We start from the raw sequence: 13,600 nt of genomic DNA, 5'->3' as shown, positions 1-13,600 counted from the left end.
CGGCACACCTGAACTTAGCCGAAAACCGGTTACCCGTGGGTTCCGATAGCCCATCGTCACCATTGAAGGTACGTAGAGGGTCGACAGCAGTTTCTTGGGACCTAGTGTCAGACATGCTCGCGGCAACCGGAGTCACCGCTAACATTTCGTAATGGATCACGATGTCCACACGCGGACCATGACAACTCACAAGGGTCGGGTCAGTCCAGAAAGGGTTCTGCTGACAGTCCAGGTGAGGGCGTCATGGCCCTATGGATAATTGAGTTCAACGAGCTTCACACCCTCGGCAGTTTCACGTACTATTTGACTCTCTATTCAGAGTGCTTTTCAACTTTCCCTCACGGTACTTGTTTACTATCGGTCTCATGGTTGTATTTAGCTTTAGAAGGAGTTTACCTCCCACTTAGTGCTGCACTATCAAGCAACACGACTCCATGGCACGCTCGGTCCATCATCCAACGGGCGCTGTTCTACGGGCCTATCACCCTCTATGGGTTCTGAGCCACATTCAAGTTGGACTTGAAAAGCGCTAAGATGACGGATAGTGAGACGCACCAGTACACGGAATCGGATAGACGGACTGGCCGCCACCCCTACGTGCTGAGCTTCTCCCGTTTCGCTCGCAGCTACTCAGGGAATCCCGGTTGGTTTCTTTTCCTCCCCTTATTAATATGCTTAAATTCAGGGGGTTGTCACACATGAACTGAGGCTTATGTACCTTGCGGTTGTTATCGTCACATCTGGCTTGCGACTACTTTGTTTCAATGTCCAATATGTACCGTTGGACTCGGTTAACGGGCTGTTAGCCCGCGTGTGGTTTAACTCACTGATACCTTCCATTGCCCATACGCTAGTTTGTTTGTGTTCCTTTGGTCAACTTCCATACTTGAATCATTTGTGCTACCGCTGCTGCTTCGACGCTACTTTGACATCTTCGCTTCTATTTAAATAAATAAATAAGCTGAAGCTAGACATCAGTAAACACCACCACAGACACCACAAGCACGCCTTCTCCTCGTACTTCCGCCTCACGCGGGAACACGGACGCTCTAAATACTTCGAATTCCAATGCCAGTATATTGTAAACCACGGGTTCTTTAATGCTAGCGGGTCGTCGCGACCCTAGTTAACATCATGGTGCACGTCTCGTGACGGGTGTCACGGCGTAGTTAAATGTATGCGATACATTTCTCAAATATAAGCGCTCAGTCATCTGTACATCATGGTAGGTTCCCACGACGTGCAATATGCGTTCAACTTATCAATGTTCATGTGTCCTGCAGTTCACATTATGACGCGCAGTTAGCTGCGGTCTTCATCGATCCATGAGCCGAGTGATCCACTGCCGAGGGTGACTAACTTGCGTAAGCCGCCGCTGTGCGCGTATACCCGTTCCCCGTAGGGAGGAGCAAGCCGCCGCTTAGAGACGAAGCATAAAGTGTCCTCATTCCACATAGGGCAAGCTGGATGAATCCATTTTACCCAGGACGGCCGAAGCGGCGTGGACCAGGGGAGAACTGAACCTTATACTTCACACCACAGTAAGTCTACGTGTCCTCTTCCACATAGGGCAAGCTAGAACTAACTATCTTACCCAGGACTGCCGAAGCAGCGTGGACCAGGGGAGGAACACACTTTTCATGGAAACGTAAGGCATCCATGACTGCCATAACGTAAGCCGCCGCTGTGCGCGTATACCCGTTCCCCGTAGGGAGGAGCAAGCCGCCGCTTAGAGACGAAGCATAAAGTGTCCTCATTCCACATAGGGCAAGCTGGATGAATCCATTTTACCCAGGACGGCCGAAGCGGCGTGGACCAGGGGAGAACTGAACTTTATACTTCACACCACAGTAAGTCTACGTGTCCTCTTCCACATAGGGCAAGCTAGAACTAACTATCTTACCCAGGACTGCCGAAGCAGCGTGGACCAGGGGAGGAACACACTTTTCATAGAAACGTAAGGCATCCATGACTGCCATAGTGCGTAAGCCGCCGCTGTGCGCGTAAACCCGTTCCCCGTAGGGAGGAGTCAAGCCGCCGCTTAGAGACGAAGTATGAAGTGTCCTCTTCCACATAGGGCAAGCTAGAATGAACTATCTTACCCAGGACCGCCGAAGCAGCGTGGACCAGGGGAGAACTGAACTTTATACTTCACACCACAGTATTGAGTAATGTGCCCTCTTCCACATAGGGCAAGCTGGAATGTTCCATTTTACCCAGGACGGCCGAAGCGGCGTGGACCAGTGGAGGACTACACAATCATGAGGTTTGATATCGACTTGTGTGTTTCAATAGGGTACCGATGGTATGTTTTGAACCGATTTGATTTAGCCATTCTGAAGTCATCACTTGGTTGAAGCGCTGAACTAGGGAGGCATCGTTTACATTACTTGTATATATTGGTTTTCGCATGCTCTACTAGGTTAATGTCATAGGGTTGGCTATCGAGCATGCCCAAGTGATGACTTGATTGTGTGCTTGCTTGAATTCTTCACATTTCATACCATCGGTTAGTTGTCGAATCATTCCTCGATCATAACCTTCGTTCTTGTTTCATGTATGCTCTCTTCCACATAGGGCAAGCTAGAATTAACTATCTTACCCAGGACCGCCGGAGCAGCGTGGACCAGGGGAGAACTATACTTTGTCTTGTATGCCCTCTTCCACATAGGGCAAGCTAGAATGAACTATCTTACCCAGGACCGCCGGAGCAGCGTGGACCAGTGGAGGACTATACTTTGTTCATAACACCACAGTATTGAGTAATGTGCCCTCTTCCACATAGGGCAAGCTAGAATGAACTATCTTACCCAGGACCGCCGAAGCGGCGTGGACCAGTGGAGGACTACACAATCATGAGGTTTGATATCGACTTGTGTGTTTCAATAGGGTACCGATGGTATGTTTTGAACCGATTTGATTTAGCCATTCTGAAGTCATCACTTGGTTGAAGCGCTGAACTAGGGAGGGGCATCGTTTACATATATATTGGTTTTCGCATGCTCTACTAGGTTAATGTCATGAGGTTGGCTATCGAGCATGCCCAAGTGATGACTTGATTGTGTGCTTGCTTGAATTCTTCACATTTCATACCATCGGTTAGTTGTCGAATCATTCCTCGATCATAACCTTCGTTCTTGGTTCATGTATGCTCTCTTCCACATAGGGCAAGCTAGAATTAACTATCTTACCCAGGACCGCCGGAGCAGCGTGGACCAGGGGAGAACTATACTTTGTCTTGTATGCCCTCTTCCACATAGGGCAAGCTAGAACTAACTATCTTACCCAGGACTGCAAAGCAGCGTGGACCAGTGGAGGACTATACTTTGTTCATTACACCACAGTATTAAGTATGGTGTCCTCTTCCACATAGGGCAAGCTAGAACTAACTATCTTACCCAGGACCGCCGAAGCAGTGTGGACCAGGGGAGGACTATACTTTATACTTCACACACTAGCCATACTGAAGTCATCACTTGGTTGAAGCGCTGAACTACGGCGGGGTAATCGTTTACAGGTTATAATCATATAGCTGCATGCTCATTAGTAGATAATGGAATATTGTATGGCAATATGAGCATGCCCAAGTGATGACTTTGTTTCAAGCTCAACAGGTAGGGTATTGAGTCCTCTTCCACATAGGGCAAGCTAGAATGAACTATCTTACCCAGGACCGCCGGAGCAGCGTGGACCAGTGGAGGACTCTATACTTTATACTTCACACCACAGTATTGAGTACGACTTGCATAAAGCCCCTATTGAGAACCACGAGGGCTCTCTCAATGTAGAACCACGAGGGCTCTAGTACCGATTCTCTCGGTACGGCTTGGTCCGTGTTCCTTTATGCTTGTACTCTAAGTATTAAGTATTGTGTCCTCTTCCACATAGGGCAAGCTAGAACTAACTATCTTACCCAGGACCGCCGAAGCAGTGTGGACCAGGGGAGGACTATACTTTATACTTCACACACTAGCCATACTGAAGTCATCACTTGGTGGGGGTGAACTACGGCGGTATCTATCGTTTTGGTTCGGTCTATATAGGGTCGCTTGCATGCTCATTCGAATATAATGTAATTGTGTATGGCAATATGAGCATGCCCAAGTGATGACTTTGTTTCAAGCTCAACAGGTAGGGTATTGAGTCCTCTTCCACATAGGGCAAGCTAGAATGAACTATCTTACCCAGGACCGCCGGAGCAGCGTGGACCAGTGGAGGACTCTATACTTTATACTTCACACCACAGTATTGAGTACTTCTTGCATAAAGCCCCTAATGAGAACCACGAGGGCTCTCTCAATGTAGAACCACAAGGGCTCTAGTACCGATTCTTTCGGTACGGCTTGGTCCGTGTTCCTTTATGCTTGTACTCTTAGAAAGTCTCAACCCGGAGGTCTTGACTTTGATTGTCATAGTTGGACTACGACGGGGCATCCGACCATTGCTGATCGAACACCCCTGATTCACCATCTTTCGGGTAGGCGGTACGCGTACCTCCGGACGCGGAAGTCTCAACCCGGAGGTCTTGACTTTGATTGTCATAGTTGGACTACGACGGGGTATCCGACTCATCGAATACCCCAGAAGCACACCATCTTTCGGGTAGGCGGTACGCGTACCTCCGGACGCGGAAGTCTCAACCCGGAGGTCTTGACTTTGATTGTCATAGTTGGACTACGACGGGGTATCCGACTCATCGAATACCCCAGAAGCACACCATCTTTCGGGTAGGCGGTACGCGTACCTCCGGACGCGGAAAGTCTCAACCCGGAGGTCTTGACTTTGGTTGTCATAGTTGGACTATGACGGGGCATCCGACCATTGCTGATCGAACACCCCTGTTACACCATCTTTCGGATAGGCGGTGCGCGACACCACCGACGCGGAAAGTCTCAACCCGGAGGTCTTGACTTTGTATTGTTGGATAGTCCTCTTCCACTATAGGGCAAGCTGGAAATATTCCATTTTACCCAGGACTGCCGAGGCAGCGTGGACCAGGGGAGAACTTCACGGAATCTTCAGGCATCCATGATTGCCATAGTGCGTAAGCCGCCGCTGTGCGCGTCAACTCGTTCCCCGTGAGGAGGAGTCTAGCCGCCGCTAAAAGACGAAGCATTAAGTGTCCTCATTCCACTATAGGGCAAGCTAGAATTAACTATCTTACCCAGGACCGCCGAAGCAGCGTGGACCAGGCGAGGACTATACTTTATACTTCACACCACAGTATTGAGTACGACTTGCATAAAGCCCCTAATGAGAACCACGAGGGCTCTCTCAATGTAGAACCACGAGGGCTCTAGTACCGATTCTCTCGGTACGGCTTGGTCCGTGTTCCTTTATGCTTGTACTCGCGGAAAGTCTCAACCCGGAGGTCTTGACTTTGATTGTCATAGTTGGACTACGACGGGGCATCCGACCATTGCTGACCGAACACCCCTGATTCATCATCTTTCGGATAGGAGGTGCGCCCACCTCCGACGCGGAAGTCTCAACCCGGAGGTTCGGACTTAGAGTTTTTCCCATTTAAAAGTTTTTCTCTTAGCCATACTGAAGTCATCACTTGGTGAACGATTGAACTAGGGCGGGTTAATCGTTTATAGGTATCATGTGGTTTGCATGCTCTCTTAGGTTAAGGTCATGTGGTTGGCTATCGAGCATGCCCAAGTGATGACTTTGTTTCACGCTTGCTTGATTTCTTCATGATTCCCTGTTATATAGTGTAATCATTCGAGAACAGGGAATCTTTGGTTTTGCTCAACAGGTATTGGATGTCAACTTGGTATCTAGATCGCATTAAGTCTCAACCCTTAGGTTCGGACTTGTATAGTGACATCTTGTTACGGTCTTGAGTCTCAACCCGCAGGTTCGGACTACTTAGTGTTTGATCGAATATAATATGGCAACTTGTGCCTAAGTCTCAACCCGCAGGTTCGGACTAATGTTTATTTGGCCAATGTATGTATAAGGCAACTTGTGCCTAAGTCTCAACCCGCAAGTTCGGACTTGTGTATTTGTTCGAAGTCATGTATAAGGCAACGTGTGCCTAAGTCTCAACTCGCAGGTTCGGACTTGTTAGTGTTTCGTCAACTTTCATATGGCAACTTGTGCCTAAGTCTCAACCCGCAGGTTCGGACTTGTGTATTTGTTCGAAGTCATGTATAAGGCAACTTGTGCCTAAGTCTCAACCCGCAGGTTCGGACTTGTGTATTTGTTCGAAGTCATGTATAAGGCAACGTGTGCCTAAGTCTCAACCCGCAGGTTCGGACTTCTATAGTGTTTCGTCAATTATCATATGGCAACTTGTGCCGAAGTCTCAACCCGCAGGTTCGGACTTCTATAGTGTTTCGTCAATTATCATATGGCAACTTGTGCCGAAGTCTCAACCCGCAGGTTCGGACTTCTGGAAGGATCACTTGGCCACTAATGATCCTTCCGCAGGTTCACCTACGGAAACCTTGTTACGACTTTTACTTCCTCTAAATCATCAAGTTCGGTCAACTTCGATAAAGCAGACGCGGTTCACGAGGATCCAGCGAACGATCATCTCCAAAGACCTCACTAAATAATCCATCGGTAGTAGCGACGGGCGGTGTGTACAAAGGGCAGGGACGTATTCAACGCTGGCTGATGACCAGCACTTACTAGAAGTTCCGAGTTCATATGGACCATTGCAATCCATAATCCCTACTAAGTGAGTATTTGAGTGATTTCCCGTTCCTCTCGGAATAGGAGACACGCTGCTACCCACATTGTAGCACGCGTGTAGCCCAGAACATCTAAGGGCATCACGGACCTGTTATCGCTCGATCTCATTTTGCTAAACACAAATTGTCCTGCTAAGCAGCGTACCGTAAGTGCACTTGCGCACACGAACAGCGAAGGTGTCAGGTCATACTCCACCGAAAGGTCCTAACCCGTTCCAATCGGCATCGACGCATTAACGCTGACTGCGTTCTAGTTAGCATATGTGAGTCACGTTCGTTATCGGAATTAACCAGACAAATCAATCCACGAACTAAGAACGGCCATGCACCACTACCCTTAAATTTGAGAAAGAGCTATTAATCTGTCTCACCTCCATAAGTTCGGACCTGGTAAGTTTTCCCGTGTTGAGTCAAATTGAACCGCAAGCTCCATTTCATTGTGGTGCCCTTCCGTCAATTCCTTTAAGTTTCAACTTTGCAACCATACTTCCCCCGGAACCTGACTTTGGTTTCCCGGAAGCTACTGAGAGCACCTGGTTGTAGCGTCTCCCAATTGCTAGTTGGCATCGTTTACGGTTAGAACTAGGGCGGTATCTAATCGCCTTCGATCCTCTAACTTTCGTTCTTGATTAAAGAAAGCATCCTTGACAAATGCCTTCGCTTTAGTTAGTCTTACGACGGTCTACGAATTTCACCTCTCGCGCCGTAATACTAGTGTCCCCAACTACTTCTGTTAATCATTACCTCCGGTCTGAGTACAAACCAATGAAAGATTAGACCAAGGTCGTATTCCATTATTCCATGCAAGATTATTCTAGGGCGTTTGGGCACCCTGCTTTAAGCACTCTAATTTGTTCAAGGTAAACGTGAGCGGTCGAGCTCTATGTTACACTTGCACCCGTTGAAGGGCACACCATGACACAGACTTGGTGCCCTACCACACCATTGAGTCGCAACCAGATTCCGACTTGGCCCACCGACCACGGGTTGACCGGGTCGGCGGAGCCGGACTGTGTTGGACAAGTATCAACTTCGAACGTTTTAACCGCAACAATTTTAATATACGCTAGTGGAGCTGGAATTACCGCGGCTGCTGGCACCAGACTTGCCCTCCACTTGATCCTCGTAGAAGGATTTATGCTCTACTCATTCCAATTATGAAACATCATTAAAGAGTTTCATATTGTTATTTCTCGTCACTACCTCCCCGTCCCGGGATTGGGTAATTTACGCGCCTGCTGCCTTCCTTGGATGTGGTAGCCATTTCTCAGGCTCCCTCTCCGGAATCGAACCCTGATTCCCCGTTACCCGTTGCAACCATGGTAGTCCTCTATACTACCATCCATAGTTGATAGGGCAGATATTTGCGAGATCTGTCGTCGGTGCGAGACCATACGATCAGCATCATTATCCAGACTTCAACTCAATGACACGGAGAACCCGCGATTGGTTTGACTAATAAGTGCACCAGTTCCCGCGAGGGTCCTGGCATGTTGCATGTATTAGCTCTAGATTTTCCACAGTTATCCAAGTAACTAGGTTGATGATCTCGTAAATTATAGCTGTTATACTGAGCCTTATGCGGTTTCACATTAAATCTGTTTGTACTTAGACATGCATGGCTTAACCTTTGAGACGAGCGTATATTACTGGTAGGATCAACCAGAATTCCGACTTTGCGTTCGAATGTTCATTGTCCCATTGCACCCGGAGGAGCAAACACCACGTTCTATATGTTGTCAAGTCCGGTAGCACACGGGAGGCGAGCCCCCGTGCGAACCTCATTGCCCTCGTATCACACACACCCGATGCACCGGACAGGCACTTGAGCGGCATTCGACTCCGCTAAGCGCTCGTGCGCCCGATTGTGCATGCGCTGACGGGGCCTTCATACCCCTACCACAGCGACCTTATGCCAAACTTCCATGAATACTTAGGTGAGCTGACAAGGGCCTTCATTTCCCTACCATCAACTAAAGGACACGCTAGGCGCGTCCGATCATTGCAACTGCGGGGCTTTCATACCCCAATCACCACAGTACGCAATTCACCAGAGTTTAATCACAACCCCCCCGGACATGGCACACTATTAACTTGCAACAAAACTTAGTGTGTGCCGGGCACATCGGTTCCACAAAATCATTCCCGATGTACCCCAATTGGGGTTGTGAACGCATCCATGGTCCTCTGACACACCCAACCAAGCGTGGATACTACATACCTCAAACACCCAGTACACTAACAGACAAATCAACATATGGTTGCTTTCCCCCAGACATTTGCCAATCACTTGGCACCCGGACGGGAACTCGCTCCTGATTGCGCCATTGCCACCCATTTGCCAAGAGCGAGTTCTGTATGTAGATTTCATTTGGAAAGACAACCGTGTACTGGATATTCTATCCGACGATTACAGATGACGAGTACGAGACTCGACTACACTCACGGATAATACATTTTGGGTCGAGATTGCTTTCGGGGTTTTCGATTGGTCTTGCGCTTGTAAACGTATAACTTTGACTTGTGGTAACCTCGGTATGTTAGTCGATCACGTGGTTGTGAACTGGGTACGGGTGGGCAATCTGTTCACTTGCACTCTGGGTAGGAATATGGTGAGCGCTATAGGTTAAAGATCATGGTATGGTTCCATCGTGATGACTTTCGCTAGATAGTAGGATGTTTGGATAGTTATAACGTTTTTGGCCATTTGTTCATAGTGTTCGGTTCATTGAGGAATTCGATTGGTCTTTGCTTCACACACGTGGTCGATCACTTGGATGTGAACTAGGGTGAGAATAAGGTGTTCACTAGTGCTCTTAGGTTTTGGATCAGTACTGAGCACTTGATTGGTTTCGCATAATATGTATCCATAGTGATGACTCTTTCCAGCTTAAGATTTCGTTACCAGTTTCGAATCCTCCCCACGTTCGATTTTACTTGGTTAGGTTTTCGAGTGTAGATTTGAAAGCAATCTCATGTATGTATCCCATCTGATATAAGCCACTGACAGTTCATGTCACCTCGTTCAACTCTCGCTGGGTCACAGAAGTATGTTACTGCGCCCATTATCCCTACTCGGATAGGTTCGGTTCGTTCGTTTTATACTACGGTGAGTAAACTCAATTTGTGCATCGCATAGCCATGGAAAGCAAGCTTTCGCGGGCCTCTTCGACTGTTTTGATACGAGCTGTGCCCGTGATGCTTGTCATCCCAGGATACTTGACCCCTTTGGACGACCGCATGACCATCAGAAAGTAAATTCCACGTTCGATTTGGGGTGTTAACCCCGAACATAAAGTCTTTGTGTAGAACCACGAGGGCTCTATAGTACCGATTCTCTCGGTACGCTTGGTCCGTGTTCCTTTATGTTCGTACTCTTGTGAATAAGATTCACGTTCGTTTTGGGATATTTGCTACTGTCACCGTTTGAGTACTATGGGGCTTGAACCCCTAACATAAAGTCTTTGTGTAGAACCACGAGGGTTCTATAGTACCGATTCTCTCGGTACGCTTGGTCCGTGTTCCTTTATGTTCGTACTCTTGTGTGTATAATATTCATGTTCGGTTTGGGATATTTGCTACTTTCACCAGGGTCCCGTTCTTCATACAAGTCTGCCTTGCTAATGTGGTAACTTTATAGTGTAGTTCTGACATCCCAATTTTGGGACTTAGCCGATTTTTCGTATATTTCCATATGACCCATAGGGTCCCTTTCTTCATACAAGCTTGCCTAGGGCGATCGGTCAAAACTTGTCTTACTATTCGATTGGTCTTCGCACTTTCACCCTAGGCAGTTCGCCTAGGTCTGTCTTCTTGAGGAGGCCAAAACCCGAAATAAGGAGGTTCGGCCGACCCTGAAACCTCCCCTGTCTGAACTACACTAACCCGATTTTTCAGGGTCCTCAGCGCCATACAACTTTGCCTAGGTCACTTGTACTCTTGACTTAGGCCATCCGACTTGGTCCGTGTTTCTTCCTAGGGTTCACCTAGGTACTTTGCCTTGCTTGATGTGGTAACTTTTTAGTGTAGTTCAGACATCCTAATTTTGGGACTTAGCCGATTTTTCATGTATTTCCATATGACCCATAGGGTCCCTTTCTTCATACAAGCTTGCCTAGGGCGATCGGTCAAAACTTGTCTTACTATTCGATTGGTCTTCGCACTTTCACCCTAGGCAGTTCGCCTAGGTCTGTCTTCTTGAGGAGGCCAAAACCCGAAATAAGGAGGTCCAGCCGACCCAAAAACCTCCCCTGTCTAAACTACACTAACCAGATTTTTCAGGGTCCTCACCGTCATACAACTTTGCCTAGGTCACTTGTTCTCTTGACTTAGGCCATCTGACTTGGTCCGTGTTTCTTGCTAGGGTTCACCTAGGTACTTTGCCTTGCTTGATGTGGTAACTTTTTAGTGTAGTTCAGACATCCCAATTTTGGGACTTAGCCGATTTTTCATGTATTTCCATATGACCCATAGGGTCCCTTTCTTCATACAAGCTTGCCTAGGGCGATCGGTCAAAACTTGTCTTACTATTCGATTGGTCTTCGCACTTTCACCCTAGGCAGTTTGCCTAGGTGTAGCTTCTTGAGGAGGTCAAAACCCAAAATAAGGAGGTTCAGCCGACCCAAAAACCTCCCCTGTCTAAACTACACTAACCAGATTTTTCAGGGTCCTCACCGTCATACAACTTTGCCTAGGTCACTTGCACTCTTGACTTAGGCCATCTGACTTGGTCCGTGTTTCTTGCTAGGGTTCACCTAGGTAGTTTGCCTTGCTTGATGTGGTAACTTTTTAGTGTAGTTCTGACATCCCAATTTTGGGACTTAGCCGATTTTTCATGTATTTCCATATGACCCTTAGGGTCCCTTTCTTCATACAAGCTTGCCTAGGGCGATCGGTCAAAACTTGTCTTACTATTCGATTGGTCTTCGCACTTTCACCCTAGGCAGTTTGCCTAGGTGTAGCTTCTTGATGAGGCCAAAACCCAAAATAAGGGGGTTCGGCCGACCCAAAAACCTACCCTGTCTAAACTACACTAACCAGATTTTTCAGGGTCCTCAGCGCCATACAACTTTGCCTAGGTCACTTGTTCTATTGACTTAGGCCATCTGACTTGGTCCGTGTTTCTTCCTAGGGTTCACCTAGGTACTTTGCCTTGCTTGGTGTGGTAACTTTTTATTGTAGTTCTGACATCCTCATTTTGGGACTTAGCCGATTTTTCGTAAAATACCATATGACCCATATGGGTCCTTTCCTTCATATAAGTTTGCCTTGCTTGGTATGGTAACATTTGAGTGTAGTTCTGACATCATCATTTTGGGACTTAGCCGATTTTTCGTAAAATACCATATGACCCATATGGGTCCTTTGCTTCATATAAGTTTGCCTTGCTTGGTGTGGTAACATTTGAGTGTAGTTCTGACATCCCCATTTTGGGACTTAGCCGATTTTTCAATCAATACCATATGACCCATCAGGGTCCTTTGCTTCATATAAGTTTGCCTTGCTTGGTGTGGTAACATTTGAGTGTAGTTCTGACATCCCCATTTTGGGACTTAGCCGATTTTTCAATCAATACCATATGACCCATCAGGGTCCTTTGCTTCATATAAGTTTGCCTTGCTTGGTGTGGTAACATTTGAGTGTAGTTCTGACATCCCCATTTTGGGACTTAGCCGATTTTTCGTAAAATACCATATGACCCATATGGGTCCTTTGCTTCATATAAGTTTGCCTTGCTTGGTGTGGTAACATTTGAGTGTAGTTCTGACATCCCCATTTTGGGACTTAGCCGATTTTTCAATCAATACCATATGACCCATCAGGGTCCTTTGCTTCATATAAGTTTGCCTTGCTTGGTATGGTAACATTTGAGTGTAGTTCTGACATCATCATTTTGGGACTTAGCCGATTTTTCGTAAAATACCATATGACCCATATGGGTCCTTTGCTTCATATAAGTTTGCCTTGCTTGGTGTGGTAACTTTTTAGTGTAGTTCTGACATCCCCATTTTGGGACTTAGCCGATTTTTCGTAAAATACCATATGACCCATCAGGGTCCTTGCCTTCATATAAGTTTGCCTTGCTTGGTGTGGTAACATTTGAGTGTAGTTCAGACATCCCCATTTTGGGACTTAGCCGATTTTTCGATCCATACCATATGACCCATCAGGGTCCTTGCCTTCATATAAGTTTGCCTTGCTTGGTGTGGTAACATTTTAGTGTAGTTCTGACATCACCATTTTGGGACTTAGCCGATTTTTCGTAAAATACCATATGACCCATCAGGGTCCTTGCCTTCATATAAGTTTGCCTTGCTTGGTGTGGTAACATTTTAGTGTAGTTCTGACATCACCATTTTGGGACTTAGCCGATTTTTCGTAAAATACCATATGACCCATCAGGGTCCTTTGCTTCATATAAGTTTGCCTTGCTTGGTGTGGTAACACATGAGTGTAGTTCTGACATCCCCATTTTGGGACTTAGCCGATTTTTCGACCAATACCATATGACCCATCAGGGTCCTTTGCTTCATATAAGTTTGCCTTGCTTGGTGTGGTAACATTTGAGTGTAGTTCTGACATCCCCATTTTGGGACTTAGCCGATTTTTCGATCCATCCTATATGACCCATCAGGGTCCTTTTTCTTCATATAAGTTTCCCAAGACTTAGTGCTTTTTACCTTTGGACACCAATATCACCCTTACGGGTTTCTTTGATCTTCTCACTTTGTATTGACCAAATGTAGGTCTTGCCATGCCAAACATATAATTGTTCTACACCAAGTCTCTATCTCGTACCGCCAGCTCGGTACATTCGATCAACCTGCCCTTAAGGCACCCGGGACTTAGCCATTTTTTCACATTTTTCATGATTTTGAGGCAACTTTTCTCGACTT

The 13,600-nt window shown here is 46.9% G+C and overlaps 1 non-coding gene across 1 annotated transcript; it reads right to left on the bottom strand.

Annotated features, from left to right (window-relative positions):
- Positions 1 to 1,199: 1,199 nt before the first annotated feature.
- On the bottom strand, positions 1,200 to 1,354 carry LOC131291820 (5.8S ribosomal RNA). The gene has a single exon (XR_009189572.1). It is a non-coding gene; the product is annotated as a 5.8S ribosomal RNA (ribosomal RNA).
- Between the last annotated feature and the right edge of the window lie 12,246 nt (positions 1,355 to 13,600).

Source organism: Anopheles ziemanni, assembly GCF_943734765.1.
Source record: "Anopheles ziemanni chromosome X unlocalized genomic scaffold, idAnoZiCoDA_A2_x.2 X_unloc_155, whole genome shotgun sequence".
Classification (NCBI taxonomy): Eukaryota; Metazoa; Arthropoda; class Insecta; order Diptera; family Culicidae; genus Anopheles; species Anopheles ziemanni.
This window is presented reverse-complemented; position numbering and strand designations above follow the sequence as displayed.